A 14,852-nucleotide genomic window follows, 5' to 3' on the forward strand; every position below is an offset into this window, starting at 1 on the left:
TAATTTGCATTTCCCTAATGACTAATGATGTTAAGCATCTTTTCATGTACTTATTAGCCATTCATATCTCTTCTTTGGTAAAAATGTCTATTCAAATCCTTTGCTCATTTTTTAATTGGCTTATTTTCCATTTGAGTTGCAAGAGTTCTTTATATAGTCTAGATACAACTTCTTTATCAGATATATAATTTGCATACATTTTTTCCCAGGTTGTAGCTTGTCTTTTCATTTTCTTAATGGTGTCTTTGAAGAGTAAAAGCTTTAAATTTTTATGTAGTCCAATTCATTACTTTTTTCTTTTATGGATCATTCTTTTCGTGTCATATATAAACACTTGGCCTAACTAAGGTCACAAAAATGTCCTTTTATGTTTTCTTCTTAAATGTTTGTACTTTTTGCTCTTATATTTAGATCTATGATCCATTGTGGGTTAATTTTTGTTTAAGGTGTGAGGTGAGGTGGAGTTTCTTTTTATAGGTGATAAACAAATATTAATATATTTCCATCAGTGACTGATAAAAACAACTAGAAAAGAATGGACAAAACAAAGATGATTTGAACAACAAAATTAACAAGCTTGATCTATATAATACACATATACACACCATATATACACATATTTGTGTATGTATAAAATATACATATATGTAGATATATAGTGAACTAAGGAATACACATTATTTTCAAGGAAAATAACACATTTATGAAGAGGAAGCATAGTCTATATTTCAAAGGCATTCTTAAATAAGAGCACCAGATCTTTGAAAAAAAATGTAGTATTAGACACCAGTAAGAAAATGATGATCCCAAAACACATTTGAATATTTTTAAATGCACATTTAAGCAATTTAAAATAGTTCACATGAGCAGAAAAAATATCATAATAAAATTATAAAATGGTTAAAACTGAGTGATATTGAACTACTTTTTATGCACCTTGTCTTTTATTTTCTTACATAAACTTTTAAAAATGTTTTTAATTATGAAAAATAACATATATACAAAAAAGCAATACATTTCCAAGTATATTTTAACAAGTAGTTATACAACAGATTTTAAAGTTTTGTATGTATAACAGGTCCACGATTTTTCATTTTTTTCTTCTAGCTGCTCCAAGACACTGGAGACCAAAAGAAATATGAATATATTGATTCAGCAGTCATATTCATTTGTTAAATCCTATCTTCACTACTATATACTACCTTCTCTTTTTTTTCTTTTTTGTGAAAATAACATATATAATAAAGCAATAAATTTCAAAGCACATCACAATAATTACTTGTAGAACAGATTTCAGAGTTTGGTATGGGTTACAATGCCACAATTTTAGGTTTTTATTTTTAGCTGCTCTAAGGTACTAGAGACTAAAAGAGATATCAATATACTGATTCAGCACTCATACTCATTTGTTAAACCCGACCTTCTCCGTATAACTCCATCATCACCTTTGATCTTTCTCTCACTCTTTAGGAGGATTTGGGCTATGCCGATTTTAACTTTTTCATATTGGAAGGGGCTGTCGATAATATGAGATGGGGGATGGAACTAGTCAATGTTCTGGAAAGACTGGCCCCTCTGCATTTCAGGACTTAGGTAGTTCAGGGACCTATCTGAAGGTTGTAGATTTCTGGAAAGTTACCCTAGTGCATGGAACCTTTGTAGAATCTTATATAATAGGTGTTCTTTAGGATTAGCAGGAATGGTTTTGGTTGGGGTTTGGCAAGTTATGATAGTAGCAATATCTAACTGAAGCTTGTATAAGAGTGACCTCCAAAGTAGCCTCTTGGCTCTATTTGAGCTCTCTCTACCACTGATACCTTATTTGTTACACTTCATTTCCCCCTTTTGGTCAGAATGGCATTGTTGATCCCGCGGTGCCAGGGCCAGACTCATCCCTGGAGATCATCTCCCATACTGCCAGGGAGACTTTCACCCCTGGATGTCATGTCCCACATGGGTGGGGGGAGGGGCAGTGGTTTTATTGCAGAGTTGGGCTTAGAGAGAGGCCATAACTGAGCAACAAAAGAGGTTCTCTGGAGGTGGCTCTTAGGCATACCTATAGGTAGGTTAAGCTTCTCTGCTACATACATAAGCTTCACAAGAGCAAGCATCAAGATCAAGGGCTTGGCCTATTGATTTGAGTGTCCCTAATGTTTGACACAGTATCCGGGGTTCCCCAGTGGTAAAGCTTAATAGTTCCATATTGTTTCTCCCATCCCTCAAGGGACTTTGCCAGTACCCTCTGATTATCTGCTTAATACACTCTAGGATATATGCAGGCATTACATTAAACTATACAGGATTAAAGGCCCTCATTCTTATTCTGGGCTCCCTGTGTTTGGATTGCTTAAATGATCTATCCAGACAGGTTGAGTTAGATGATGTGCTACAGAAAATTTAGGTTCCAGAAAAAAGAAGCTTTTCTTCTTTTGGTCTCAAAGAGTAGGTGATGTTCTAAAATACAGGCAATGTCATGTGTCCCACCAATTAACACTACAAATATAAATAAATTATTGCATGAACTATTGCAAAGGTAAAAAAAAAAATACAGGCAATGTCTTCCTTATCCCTGTATTTTGAATTACCTTAATCCTGACTGGATCGGCTTTGGTCTTATCTCTTAATTTCAGGTTATATGTATATAAAACAATCCAAAAATAACCATTACCACTCCAGACTAAATGTGACTGCTATAAGAGCTTGCAGTGCAGGCCTCAGTTTTTTAAATTTTTATTTATTTATAACTTTTTTTTTTAATTAATAAAACCAATCAACATACAACACCAACATGCTTTTTCGGTTACTTTTTTTTTTTTTTTTAACATGGCAGGTGAGAACTCTGCCACTGAGCCACCGTGGCCCACCCAATAGGAACATTCTTAATGTATGAACATTCCATACTTTGTGTGCAATCAATGGCTCACAATAACATAGTTGTATATTCATCACTATGATCATTTCTCAGAACATTTACATTACTCTAGAAAAAGAAATTAAAAGAAAAAAGAAAAAACTCATATGTAGCATACCTCTTACCCCTCCCTCTCATTGACCACTAATATTTCCCTCTACCCAATTTATTTTAACATTTGTTCCCCCTATTATTTATTTATTTTTAATCCATATTTTTAACTCATCTGTCTATACCATAGATAAAAGGAGCATCAGAACAAGGGTTTCACAATCACAGTCACTTTGTGAAAGCTATATCATTATACAATTATCTTAAAGAAACATGGCTACTAGAACATAGCTCTACATTTTCAGGTACTTTCCTCTAGCCTCTCTAATACACCTTAAACTAAAAAGGAGTTATCTAAATAAAGCGTAAGAATAACCTCCAGGATAACCTCTTGACTCTATTTGAAATCTCTCAGCCACTGATACTTTATTCGTCTCATTTCTCTCTTCCCCCTTTCAGTCGAGAATTTTTTCTCAGTCCCTTGATGCTGAGTCCCAGCTCATTCTAGGATTTCTATCCCACGTTGCCAGGGAGGTTTACACCCCTGGGAGTCAGTTTTCTTGTAAGTATTTTCTAAATGAGATTATGCAATATTTGCTCTTTTTTTCTGGCTTATTTTGCCTCACCAAATGTCCCACATGTTCATTCACCTCGTTGAATGCCTGACAACTTCGTTCCTTTTTGTAGCAACACAATGTTCGATCATATGTATACACTGTCGTTCGCCAATCTACTTCTCAGTCAGTGCATCTTTCAGCCATCTCCATCTACTGGGCCTCATATCTAATGTCTCCAATAAATACACCCTTGCCAAATAGAAAATTCAAACCTCCCCCTTACTCTTGTCCCTTGCCCCATTATGTACCCCTGGTATTCCTGCAGTATGATATTGAACTACTTTTTCAGATGGTATGATGCAGCAAAAACAACACTTATAAGGAAATATATGGCCTTAAACCCATATGCTTGAAAAAAATTGAAAATTAAATTTAAGAACTTAGAAAAAGAGGGCGGGCCACGGTAACTCAGCAGGCAGAGTTCTCGCTTGCCATGCCGGAGACCCGGTTGGATTCCCAGTGCCTGCCCGTAAATTAGCAAAAGGAAAGAAGAAAAATAAGAAATCTAAACAAAGAAATAGAAAACAAAGGAAAAAAAGGAATCAAGGATGTTAGAGACTAATAGAATAAGCAAGCCCCTGTTCACAATGATTCATTATAAGAAAAGAAAGGCACAATAGAGTGAAGAGGCTATTCTGGAGGCTATTCTTATGCAAGCTTCAGCTAGATATTGCTAATTATCACAGCTTGCCAACCCTCGACCAAAACCATTCCTGTTAACCCTAAAGAACACCTAGAGCTCTATCTGAGATTCTACTAAATTTTCACACCTAAAATTACTTTCCAGAAATCTACAACCTCCAGATGGGTTCCTAGGCCAGATAAATTCTGAAACCAGGACGCCAGCCTCTCCAGAAATCAACTAGTGCCATTCTCTTATCCCATATTATCTACAACCCTTTCCAACTTGAGAAAGTTAGAATGGGCATAGCCCAGATGTCCCTAAAGATTGGGAGAAGGATCAAAGGAGGAGGAGGAGTTATAACAGAAAAGATAAGATTTAACAAATGAGTATACCTGCTTAATCATTATATTGATATTTCTTTCAGTCTCTAGTGTCTTGGAGCAGCTAGAAGGAAATACCTAAAATTGTGGAACTGTAACCCATACCAGACTCTGAAATCTAACTACTTGTTACAATACTTTGAAATGTATTGCTTTTTTGTATATATATTATATTATACAATAAAAATGTTTTTTACTTTATTTCCTGTTAATATTTTTATTATGACAACAAACATGCAAATATTCTTTTCTTTTAATTGACAAAACATAACATACAAACACGAACATTCTTAACATAAGAACATTCCATTCTTGGTATGTAATCAATGGCTCACAATATCATCATATAGTTGTATATTCATCACCATAATCATTTTTTTAGCATTTGCATCTCTCCAGTAAAAGAAAGAAAAAAGCAAAAAGAAAAAACTCATACATACCATACTCCTTACCCCTTCCTCTCATTGACCGCTAGTATTTCCATCTACCCAATATATTTGAACCTTTGTTCCCCCTACTTTTTTTCTATACCCCTTACCACTCCCTTTCATTGATCACTGGTATTTCAATCTACTCAATTTATCTTAACATTTGTTCCCCCTATTATTTGTTTATTTCTTATCCATATTTTTTACTCATCTGTCCATACCGTAGATAAAAGCATTAGACACAAGATTTTCACAATCACGCTGTCACACTGCAAAAGCTATATCATACGATCATTTTCAAGAAACGTGGCTACTGGAACACAGCTCTACAGTTTCAGGTACTTTGAAATTTATTGCTTTTTTGTATATATGTTATATTACACAACAAAAATGTTTTTAAAAAGACAGAAGGCACAGAAAACAACAGTGACAATTAATATATACAGATATAGACACAGGACACTATGGACATATGCAATAAATTTGAAAACTTTGACGATATGGAGAAATTTGAGAGAAAATAAATTTACCATAAGTGACAAGAATTCCAGGTGGATTAAAGTCCTAAGTGTGAAAAGCAACACTTTCCAATTTTAGAAGTAAAATATAAAGGATATTTTTAGGTAATAATTTGGGGCAAGATTTCTTGAAGACACAGAAAGCACAAATAATAAGGAAAAATATGTACCTTATTCACATGTTTTTTTCTGACAGTACTATGAGGTGAGGGTTTTTGGTTTTTTTTTTTTTTTTGTATGCTGTATGGTGAGGCTCACATTTCATTCTTTTTCCACATGAGTATCCCCTTATTGCAGCACCATTTGTTGAATTTTTGTTTGTTTGGGTTTTTTTGTTTGTTTGTTTGGGGAGTACATGGGCTGGGAATTGAACCTGGGTCTCCCACATGGCAGGTGAGAATTCTACCACTGAACTATCCTTGCACAACCCATCTACCTCCAGGTGACTTTTTTTTTTTTTTTTTTTTTTTTTTTTGCATGGGCAGGCACCAGGAATCGAACCCAGGCCTCTGGTGTGGCAGGCGAGAACTCTGCCACTGAGCCACCATGGCCCACCTCCAGGTGAGGTTTTAAATTAATCTTTTTGCATATGGATATCCAACATGCCAGCATCACTTATTCAAAAGGCTATCCTTTTTCTATTGAATTGCCTTGGCACCTTTGTCAAAATCAGTTGACTATAAATGTAAGGGTTTATTTCTGGGTTCTCAATTCTATTCCATCGATGTAGAGGTTTTTCCTTTTGCTAATGCCACACTGTCTTGATTTCTATAGTTTTGTAGTATGTTTTGAAATTGGGAAGTATAAGTCCTCTAACTATGTTCTTTCTCAAAATCCTTTTGGCTATTCTAGGGCCTTTGCATTTCACATACATTTTAGGACCAGCTTGTCCATTTCTGCAGAAAAAACTTGCTGGGATTTTGATAGGGACTGTTTTGAATCTTTGGCTCAACGTGCGGAGAATGGCTATCTTAACAATATCAAAACATCCAATTCCACAGTGCTATATTGCCTCACTCTAGGTATTGGCAGGCTAACATCCTTCATCATGGCAGCTCTTCCTCTACTCTCAAGTCACTGGCCAGCCTGAACTTCAGCTCTCCTTGCAGCCAGGCCTGAGCCCCGCTATTCATGTATGAAATTGTTACTCTGCTTTTCCTTCAACTACCCCCACCCAAAGCTGAGGAGGTCAGAACTGACTCACCTGAGGTCCCTTTCTGCCCTATATTTAAAAAGAAATTTTTACCCAAGGTAGTTACGTGACTGCTTTTTTTTCTTTTCTTTTAAGAACTTACTTAGAACCATTAAATGAGTTCAGAGCCCATATTCAATCCTGTCTCTATCCTTAACCACAGTCCCCAAACCCTAAAGTTGTGCTTCTGGCAAGAGCAATCACTGGGGGCTTTTCCCACTTCTTTCATCACACAAACACCATATAGCAGTTCTTCATTACCACCACTCACCTAAACCTTGGCGCCCATGCTCAGGATATGTGTGTGTTTGTGTGTACATCATCTGAAATGCAGTACTTATGAGCATGTGGCTTGAACCTTGAGGCTTCTAAAAGTATAGTGCTATGTTTCCTTGGTTCATAAAGAGCATAACAATATTTACCTTTCAGAGGACTTGCTCTTCTTAATGTTTTCGTTTACAAGGGGCCATTATCTACACTGCATTTCAAAGTAAATGTATTCAGGTACAGCGGGATCTTAACTTCATCTTTTACTGATAGTGGATGTTTAGCAACTTTCAGTATTTCCCTATCTGGCTGCTAGCACACCATATTCTTTGTTTTATTCTTATCTCACTGGCTACTCCCTCTCTGACTACTATCTTCTTCCCAACTTTGGAAGGCCCTGGGCCAAATTCTTCCTCTATTTACACTCAGCCCGTTGGTAATCTCATAAATACCTCATGAATATGTGGCTTGCATTTTGAGGTTTCTGAAGCATAGTGTTACTTTTCATTGATTCATAAAGAGCACAAACATGATTAACTCTTTTTGTGGGGAGCATGAGGGGTTGTTCTATCTAACATTTTCATTTACAAGGGGACATTATTTACACTCTGCTTCGAAGTAATACATTCATTTAAAATGGTGACATTCATTGCATCTTTCATTGATAGTGGATGTTTAGCGACTTAAAGCGTATTTTTAGCCTATCTAGTATGCCACACTCTTTGTCTGGTCTCCTTAAGCAGTTCCCTATTTTCTCCCAGATGACCCCCTAACAGTCGTATGTCCCAGGGCCCAGTCTCTATTCTCCCCTACCTCCTCAAACCTGCTCCTCTTGCAGTCTTTCCCATCTCAAGAAATTACAACTCCATCTTTCCAGTTGCTCAGGCCAGAAACCTTGGCGTCATTCTTGACTCCTGCCTTTATACCTACTTTCGGGAAGTCCTGTTGGCTCTACCTTCAAAATGTTTCCACAGTCTGGACGCTTCTCGCCATCTCCACTGTGATTAGCTTCCTTTTGTATCTGCCTAAATTCTATTATTGAACATAGCAGCCTGAATGAGTTAAATCATATTGCTCCCCTTCTCAAAAACCTTGCAATGGTTTCCCATTTCTCAAAGACCAAGGTCCATACAATGGCTTACAAGGCTTTACACAATGGGTCCCTCATCTCCTTCAAGTTGATGTTCAAGTGACACCTTCTAGCCCAATCATCCCAGTTAAAATTGAAACACCCACACGCACATTGCTACTTCCCTTACTCTCTTCTTGAGACTCCTACTCTTCCTACTCTTACTCTCATAACAGGTTATGTCATTTGCTTATTTATTTTGTTTATAGCCTGACTCCCCCCTCACCAGAATGCAATCTCTAAGAGGGCAAGGATTTTTGTGTTTTTTCACTGATAGCTCCCCAGGGCTTAGAAGAGGACTTGGCACATAGTGGGAACTCATAGATGCTGATGGAATGAATAAGTAAACCAGCGCAGTAGATTTAAAATGAATAATTTATGGAATTAAGTATAAATTAAAATGGGACGGTGTAAAGATCATTTAATATGTTAATCAGCATAATAATATGGTACAGGGTAAAGAACACAAGATGAGAGGCAATGGAAGCACTAGCTGGCACAGTCTACGCTCAGCAGCCTTCCTGATCTTTTGTTTCTCTTCCCTCTCCCCTCCTTTTGTCCTACCCTGCAATTCTATACTGCGATCCTACTGAATTATGAGCAGTTCTCTAAATGTCCCTTGCTGCCTCTCCCTGGCCTGCAATGCACTGCTCTGCGGGTACCCTTTACTCTCCTCCTTTCCCCCTCTCTTTCCCTTTGGACTGAACTTAGAGGTCACCACCCCTGAGAAGCCTTCCTTGAATTGGCCTAGGTTAGGTCCCCTCTTTTGTGCTCACTCACAATGGCAACCCATGTTGCCATAATGCATTGAGGGATGTGGGGGAGGGGCTCTGAGACCAAACCTGAATGGTTCTGGATCCTCAATGACTGGCAGGCATCAGAAGGAAAGCAGTTATTCTAATAACTGCCAGTGGATATTTGTTTGCTAAGGCTTTAAGGGTGGAAGGGAATCGTGTTGAGAAGCTTCTTTCCAGGAGGAATCACGTTGTTCAGTCCTCTTAGTCATGTAGATATGTCAAGTTATCAATTAATTTTCCTTGAGGTAGCTCCCCATTTTGGTGAAATAATACGAATGTAAATACTTCAGACACATTCTGTTTTGTGTGTGTGTGTGTGTGTGTGTGTGTGTGTGTGTGTGTGTGTGTGTGTGGGAGGGGGGTACCACTTGAAGGTTTTCCTGTGTGTGTGTACTCTCATTCTTTTTGGATGTTTAGGGATTTTGATTTCTCCCACCTGGACCAGAGAGTTGGGTTTTGGGCTCACGGGATTGGGGAAGAGAAGAGATGAGAGAAACAACTGATATGCCTAAGAGGGGGTTTCTACCAATAGGACTACAAACATGATTTAGCGATGGACAGTACAGAAATCCCTATGTAGGGACCTCTAGAACCATGACCTGTTTAAAGAGTTGCTTTTCTGTTCTGCATCAGAGTTGCCTGGTGATAGCTTTAGTTTTTTGCTTTCGCTAAGGAACTGGAAGGAGAGTCACGTTCATGAACAGGGAAGAAGTAGATGGGCTGGAGAAATGTGGAGAGATGTTGACAAACCCGAAGGCCAGAGGCAATAGGAGAGAAGCCAAGAGGAGGCATTCCAAGGGAGAAGTGACCAGCGATGACCAAGATGTGTAAGCATTAGCCAGGAATCCTCTAACATTCATGAAGGTACCAATTTACCGTTAGTCATACAACAGAAGGGCTCAAGTTATTCTATTTGGCTGTTAGAACATGAACTTAAAAGGCTGGAAAATTGGGGACTCTGAGGTTACACGGTCTGTGATAGGGAACAGGAGTTTGCTGAAGATATTACTCTTTGGTGCCCAGAGATTGGGGCTAGTTTCATGAAAAGGAATTATCAAGGTAACTACCACATATTGTGGATTTCTGAAAAGCCTCAACTTCCGTTTTTTTAAGAAAAAAAAAGGAAATGGGAGGGAACATACGGTATCCTATAATCCTCAGTATCTCTGATAAGACCCTTCCTCCATCACTACCACTCCCAGTGCTTAACTTAGAGTATGCCTCTGGATAGCCACTGCTGCTGAATAGATAGTGGATTTGAGGAATGTGTATTCTCAAATACTTAGGCTAGAGGGCTAGGGAAAGATAGCTTCCATCTGTTCGGTGGGGCTCTACCAGTGTGAAAGGATGTACTTAAAGTATTTAGGAGCCCCCACTGCTTTCCGGAAATTGGTGGGGAAAGTGATTGGAGACAGGAAATACCTAGAAGGGTTTATTTAAATGATATGGTTTTACTATTCTTGGTCTGTCCTACGTACGACACCCTTCTGCAAAACACTTTTTCTTTCAAATGAGAGTGTGAGCAGCATCATTGATTTAAGGATAGCTTTTGGGGAGTGGTGGTCTGTACATTTTAAATGTAGAGATTGATTGTAAGACACATCCCAGTTTCAGAAAACAGTCAAGTTTCAAAATAAAGAGCATTTTCAACTATATGATGATATTAAGAATTACTGATTGTACATGTAGAATGGAATGATTTCTAAATGTTTTGTTATTTTTTTAATTAATAAAAAAATAAAGCGCATTTTAAGTCACAGTGTAATGCCATGTATGTAATGTCATAATAAGGGGTACACACTGACCACCATGGCTCATGGCATCACTCGGTATCCTTAAACTTGCTCCAAGGACCACAATCATCCTTCGCAGCTCCTACTTGAATTAGGAACAGAAGCATCTCTTCTATTAGGTCAATGACACACTATGTCATGCATAGCTCAATATGTATTTCTGTCAAAAACTAATTTACAAAGAGTAAAAATTCAACGCTTTATTTTAACGTCCAAGATGAAGGTGTGAAAATTCAAATGTCCACAAAGTATACAATTTTTAAGTTTACTGTATGGTTTACAGTGGTGGTTTTTTTCTAAAGGCTTATTTTATGGTTTAAATCGGAGATTTTACTTTCCAGTTTTCCAAACGATTAAGGTGCTCCTCTTTATTTTTCCCACGAAGTAAGTAGTCTACTTCAGCAAAACAGTACACAGTGTGCTATTTTAGCCTCTTGGGAAACATGGCATGTTAAAGTTTGCTAGAAAGAGATGATTGCTTTTAGCTTCACATCTCATTGAAAGTTCATCTGGATAGTGGTCTGATGAGAAAATGGCGGCGGGGGCTGAGGGTGGGGGAAACAGAAATACTATGATACCTCAGTTTAGGATCACTAACAGGCAATGGATACCCTAATTTAAGGCTAATTTGCAGGACCACCGGCCTCCAACTGTTTATTTTTGTTATCGCCTCTTTTTCCACAGGGATTTCACAATCATACATTGAAAAACAGTTCTATGCTGTAATTTTATATTTCTAGATCAGGAAAATGTGATATTCAGAAAGCATTAACCAGAATTCGATAGCTGATTGGTTGAAAACATCACTGTCCTCTGAATGTTCTTGCCATCTTATTCTGACGCAAATAGATACCGAGCAGCTTTTTTAGATCCGGCATTTCTGTGTGGTGCAGACATGCCATTTTCTATGAATTTTCCCACCTCTGGGAAATGTATGTCGGAAACGTGTAATTGTCGTGTAATAAACTAAGTGAACCTATGACGCAACAATCCACTGCAAGTTGCCTTACAAAAATGATGTCATTTCGCGCAGATGTAGTCACTTTAATAACGCAGTTATTTGTAAAGCTCCCTCCACGTTGTCCCCGGTTCCCCAACCCCCTCCGTGTCGAAGATGCAGACAGACATTTTCCAAGCTTCCCAACTCTCACTTGGTTGCGGGCGGGGCGCACCGCAGTGGCTCGGCCCATCGCTCGTGCAGGCGGCCAGAGACCGCTGCCAGGGCACGAGCCCAGCCGAGCATCCTTTGCCCCGACGGCGGGGCCGCGACGACGGCAAGGCACCGGGCTGGGCCCGCGGCTGCAGCCCTGGCCCGCCTAATTTCCTCGGCTGGGGACCGCCGTCTGGGCGGGCCACTAGCCGGGACTTGGCGGGCCGGACCGCGCGGGACGCCGCGGGCGCGGGACAGCCCTCCCCCAACCCGGCTCCCGCTCCCGCGGCGCCGGAAGTGACGTGAGCCCAGCCGGCGCTGGGCTGAAAGATGGCGGTACTGGCGCTCGACCAGGGGCAAGGTAAACACCCGCTGGGCTGCGGCCCCCGCGCCCGCGCTCAGCGCCTGGGCCCCCTGGAGGCGCCGGCGGGGGCCGAAGGCGCCACCCCTGCCCACTCGCCACCACCCCTCCCCGGTTCCCAGCCTAGCCTCCGCCCTCCCCGCGTGGCGGACTTCCGCGACGCGAGGACAGAGCACAGAGCCCCCTCTTGGACGGCCCCGCCTCCCTCGGGCGGCTCCCGTGGCCCGCAGGGGGCGCGCGGCCTGGAGCGGCCCCTGGCTCGTGGCCTCACACGCCCCGCCCCTTGCCCGCCCCTTTCCCGCCTTCCTCCACCCCCGGCGTGGGTGATCGTGAGGCTCGGCGCGCTTCGGAGCAGACGCTTGGAGACGCCGTCGTCGACGCCGCCACCGTCTTGCTTCAGCCGCTGCCCCCGACCCCCCAACCCTCTCCTCCGCCCGCAACCCCGACTCAGCCCTCCCTCCGAGCCCTGCTAGGCCCTCGGCGTTGGCGAGGCTGGGCCCGGCCCCGACGCCGCGCCGCCTCTCGCCGAGTCCGACCGGTTCGACTTGCGACTCAGCGCTGTCTTCTTTCCCAGGACTGGTTCCGAGGGGGCCGCAGGCGCGCAGACTCGCCCCTCGCGGGAGCGCCCGGGTCCAACCCGGGAGCGGCTCCTTGTAGAGGTGCGAGGAGCCTGCCTTGTGCCATCCCGGAGCTCCGACCATCTACCGAGCGTCCCGTTTCTTCCTGATGCTTGCTGCCGTCCAGTAGAGGCTGGACAGGACCCCCGAGGTGCGTACCCGCCCCTGCACGGCCGGCCGGGGTGGGGGGGTGGGGAGCACGAGCTTCGTTCGCGGTCCCGTGCTAGGCACGGATTCGGTGGCCTCTGCGGAGTCTCACCCAGATCCTCACAGACCTGAGTCTAAAAACATTTGGTAGACGCCCGTACCTAATCTGTCTTTTGAGTTTACTTAAATTGTTTGAAATTTAATTTTTTTTCAGAGAGAGAGAGAGAGAGAGAGAGAAAAGAAGCATAATTCAGCCATTTTTTGCAGCACACAGCTGCAGGTACCATGATTATTTTTTCCCTAATCCGTTTCGCTCCTTTAAAAATTCTATTTCTGCCTGAAATAAAACTATGCGAAATTCGAGGCATGAAACCTGGAATCAGAAGGTCTGGGTTCGACCGTGTGATTCTAAGAAAACCCCTTACAGAGTCTGGGTTTCCTTATCTATGAAATCTAGTCAGTAGTATCCACATCACAGGGTAGTGAGGACTATATGAGGTCATACGTGTGAAAATAATCTCTAGCCATAAAACGTTATAAAAATGCAAGGCAATTTTCAAAGTAATCTTTGCCAGAGTGTTTAATGGTGTAGTGGCTAACTGTTGCTGCTTTAAAAAAAAATCTATGTTATAACTATACGCAATAAGGACAGAAGAGCAAAGCATTACTGTGAATCGACTAGATATGTATTAGTCTCTTTGCTTTGCCTTCCACCTATGAAATGTTAACTGCTTATTTAAATAACGGTATTCTTTAATTCAAATTTAACATGACTAGTGCTTTGCTGTTCATCTTTCTAGGCCACTCTTGCCGTTTTTCTTACTCAGAATATTTATTTAGCACCTTACATTTGTCTAGTTTTTTATATTTTCCGATGTAATTTCACCTTTGTTAATCTGATTAAATTCTAATTTAGAAAATGCTTTTTAGGTGTACTCTAATTCTATTGGCTGTCTTTCTTATCTAGGGAACAGGATGCCTGAATATCTCTACTGATTTTGAAAGTTGTTTTTGAAGAGCTTTTAAATGCATTCATTTTTGTAATTCTTAATAAATCTGGAAATGTGTAAAGATTGCAACTTTTTGGCACTTAATGTTTATATAATTGAATTCTCAAATTGTAATTATTGCAGTACTTAGTAGGTGCTTAGATTCACAGTTAATCAGTGGTAAAGGATATTAATTTGCTCCCTTTATTGTTGATTAACTTGGGGAGAAAACAGGATAGTAAATATTTCTGGTTTGAAAATTGAGTTTATTTGCAGGATTTTATATTACATATGTGTAATAGATCAGTATGGACTCATTCTGTACTTGGATGTCAAAAATGTAGCATCATTTGACTTTAAAAAATGGTGCACAAAATGTGAAAGAGAACATCTTTTAATATACCATTAATTTTAGCTAACATGGTTTTCTGAGTAGTTAGACGTTTTATTAAATTTATAATTCTCTAGTCCAATGCTAGTTGTCTTTTGGACCACACATTTGTTAAAGACAGAATAATGTAAGGCAGGCAGGATTAAAATAGCAAAAGGAAGAGCCTCCTTTCATTAATATGGTAGCTTTTATACATTGATTTATCACTTGTTTTGAAGATAAAATTTTGGCAAATCACTGCTTTATTAGGAATTTCAAGGTTTGACCTTCTCTCTGCCTCGATTTGGGTTATCTGGGGCTAAAGTCTTGGAACCAGGACCAGCTCTATGGGTGTTCATAAGGGTCCCACGTTGGATTAATAACCCGCATTTAAAACTGGCATCACACAATAAAAAGGTGAATGGTGAAGTTACTCATAATTTAAACAATACTGGTAATTTAAAATGTTATTTTTTTTTTTACTTTAAAATGACATTAACCAATTAAAGA

At 40.3% G+C, this 14,852-nt stretch overlaps 1 protein-coding gene across 5 annotated transcripts in view; it reads left to right on the top strand.

Annotated features, from left to right (window-relative positions):
• The first annotated feature begins 12,154 nt into the window (after positions 1-12,154).
• The window catches only part of KLHL15 (kelch like family member 15), a 48,113-nt gene continuing 45,415 nt past the window's right edge, over positions 12,155-14,852 (top strand). For 2 of the 5 annotated variants that reach the window (XM_077145944.1, XM_077145945.1), the window contains exons 1-3: positions 12,155-12,219; positions 12,794-12,987; positions 13,198-13,263. The gene's annotated coding sequence lies outside the window, so the exon portion shown is untranslated. Of the gene's footprint in view, positions 12,220-12,569; positions 12,988-13,197; positions 13,264-14,852 lie in introns of those variants that run through there. The other 3 variants (XM_077145943.1, XM_077145940.1, XM_077145941.1) reach the window with 2 other exon arrangements.

This window comes from Tamandua tetradactyla, chromosome X, assembly GCF_023851605.1.
Source record: "Tamandua tetradactyla isolate mTamTet1 chromosome X, mTamTet1.pri, whole genome shotgun sequence".
Classification (NCBI taxonomy): Eukaryota; Metazoa; Chordata; class Mammalia; order Pilosa; family Myrmecophagidae; genus Tamandua; species Tamandua tetradactyla.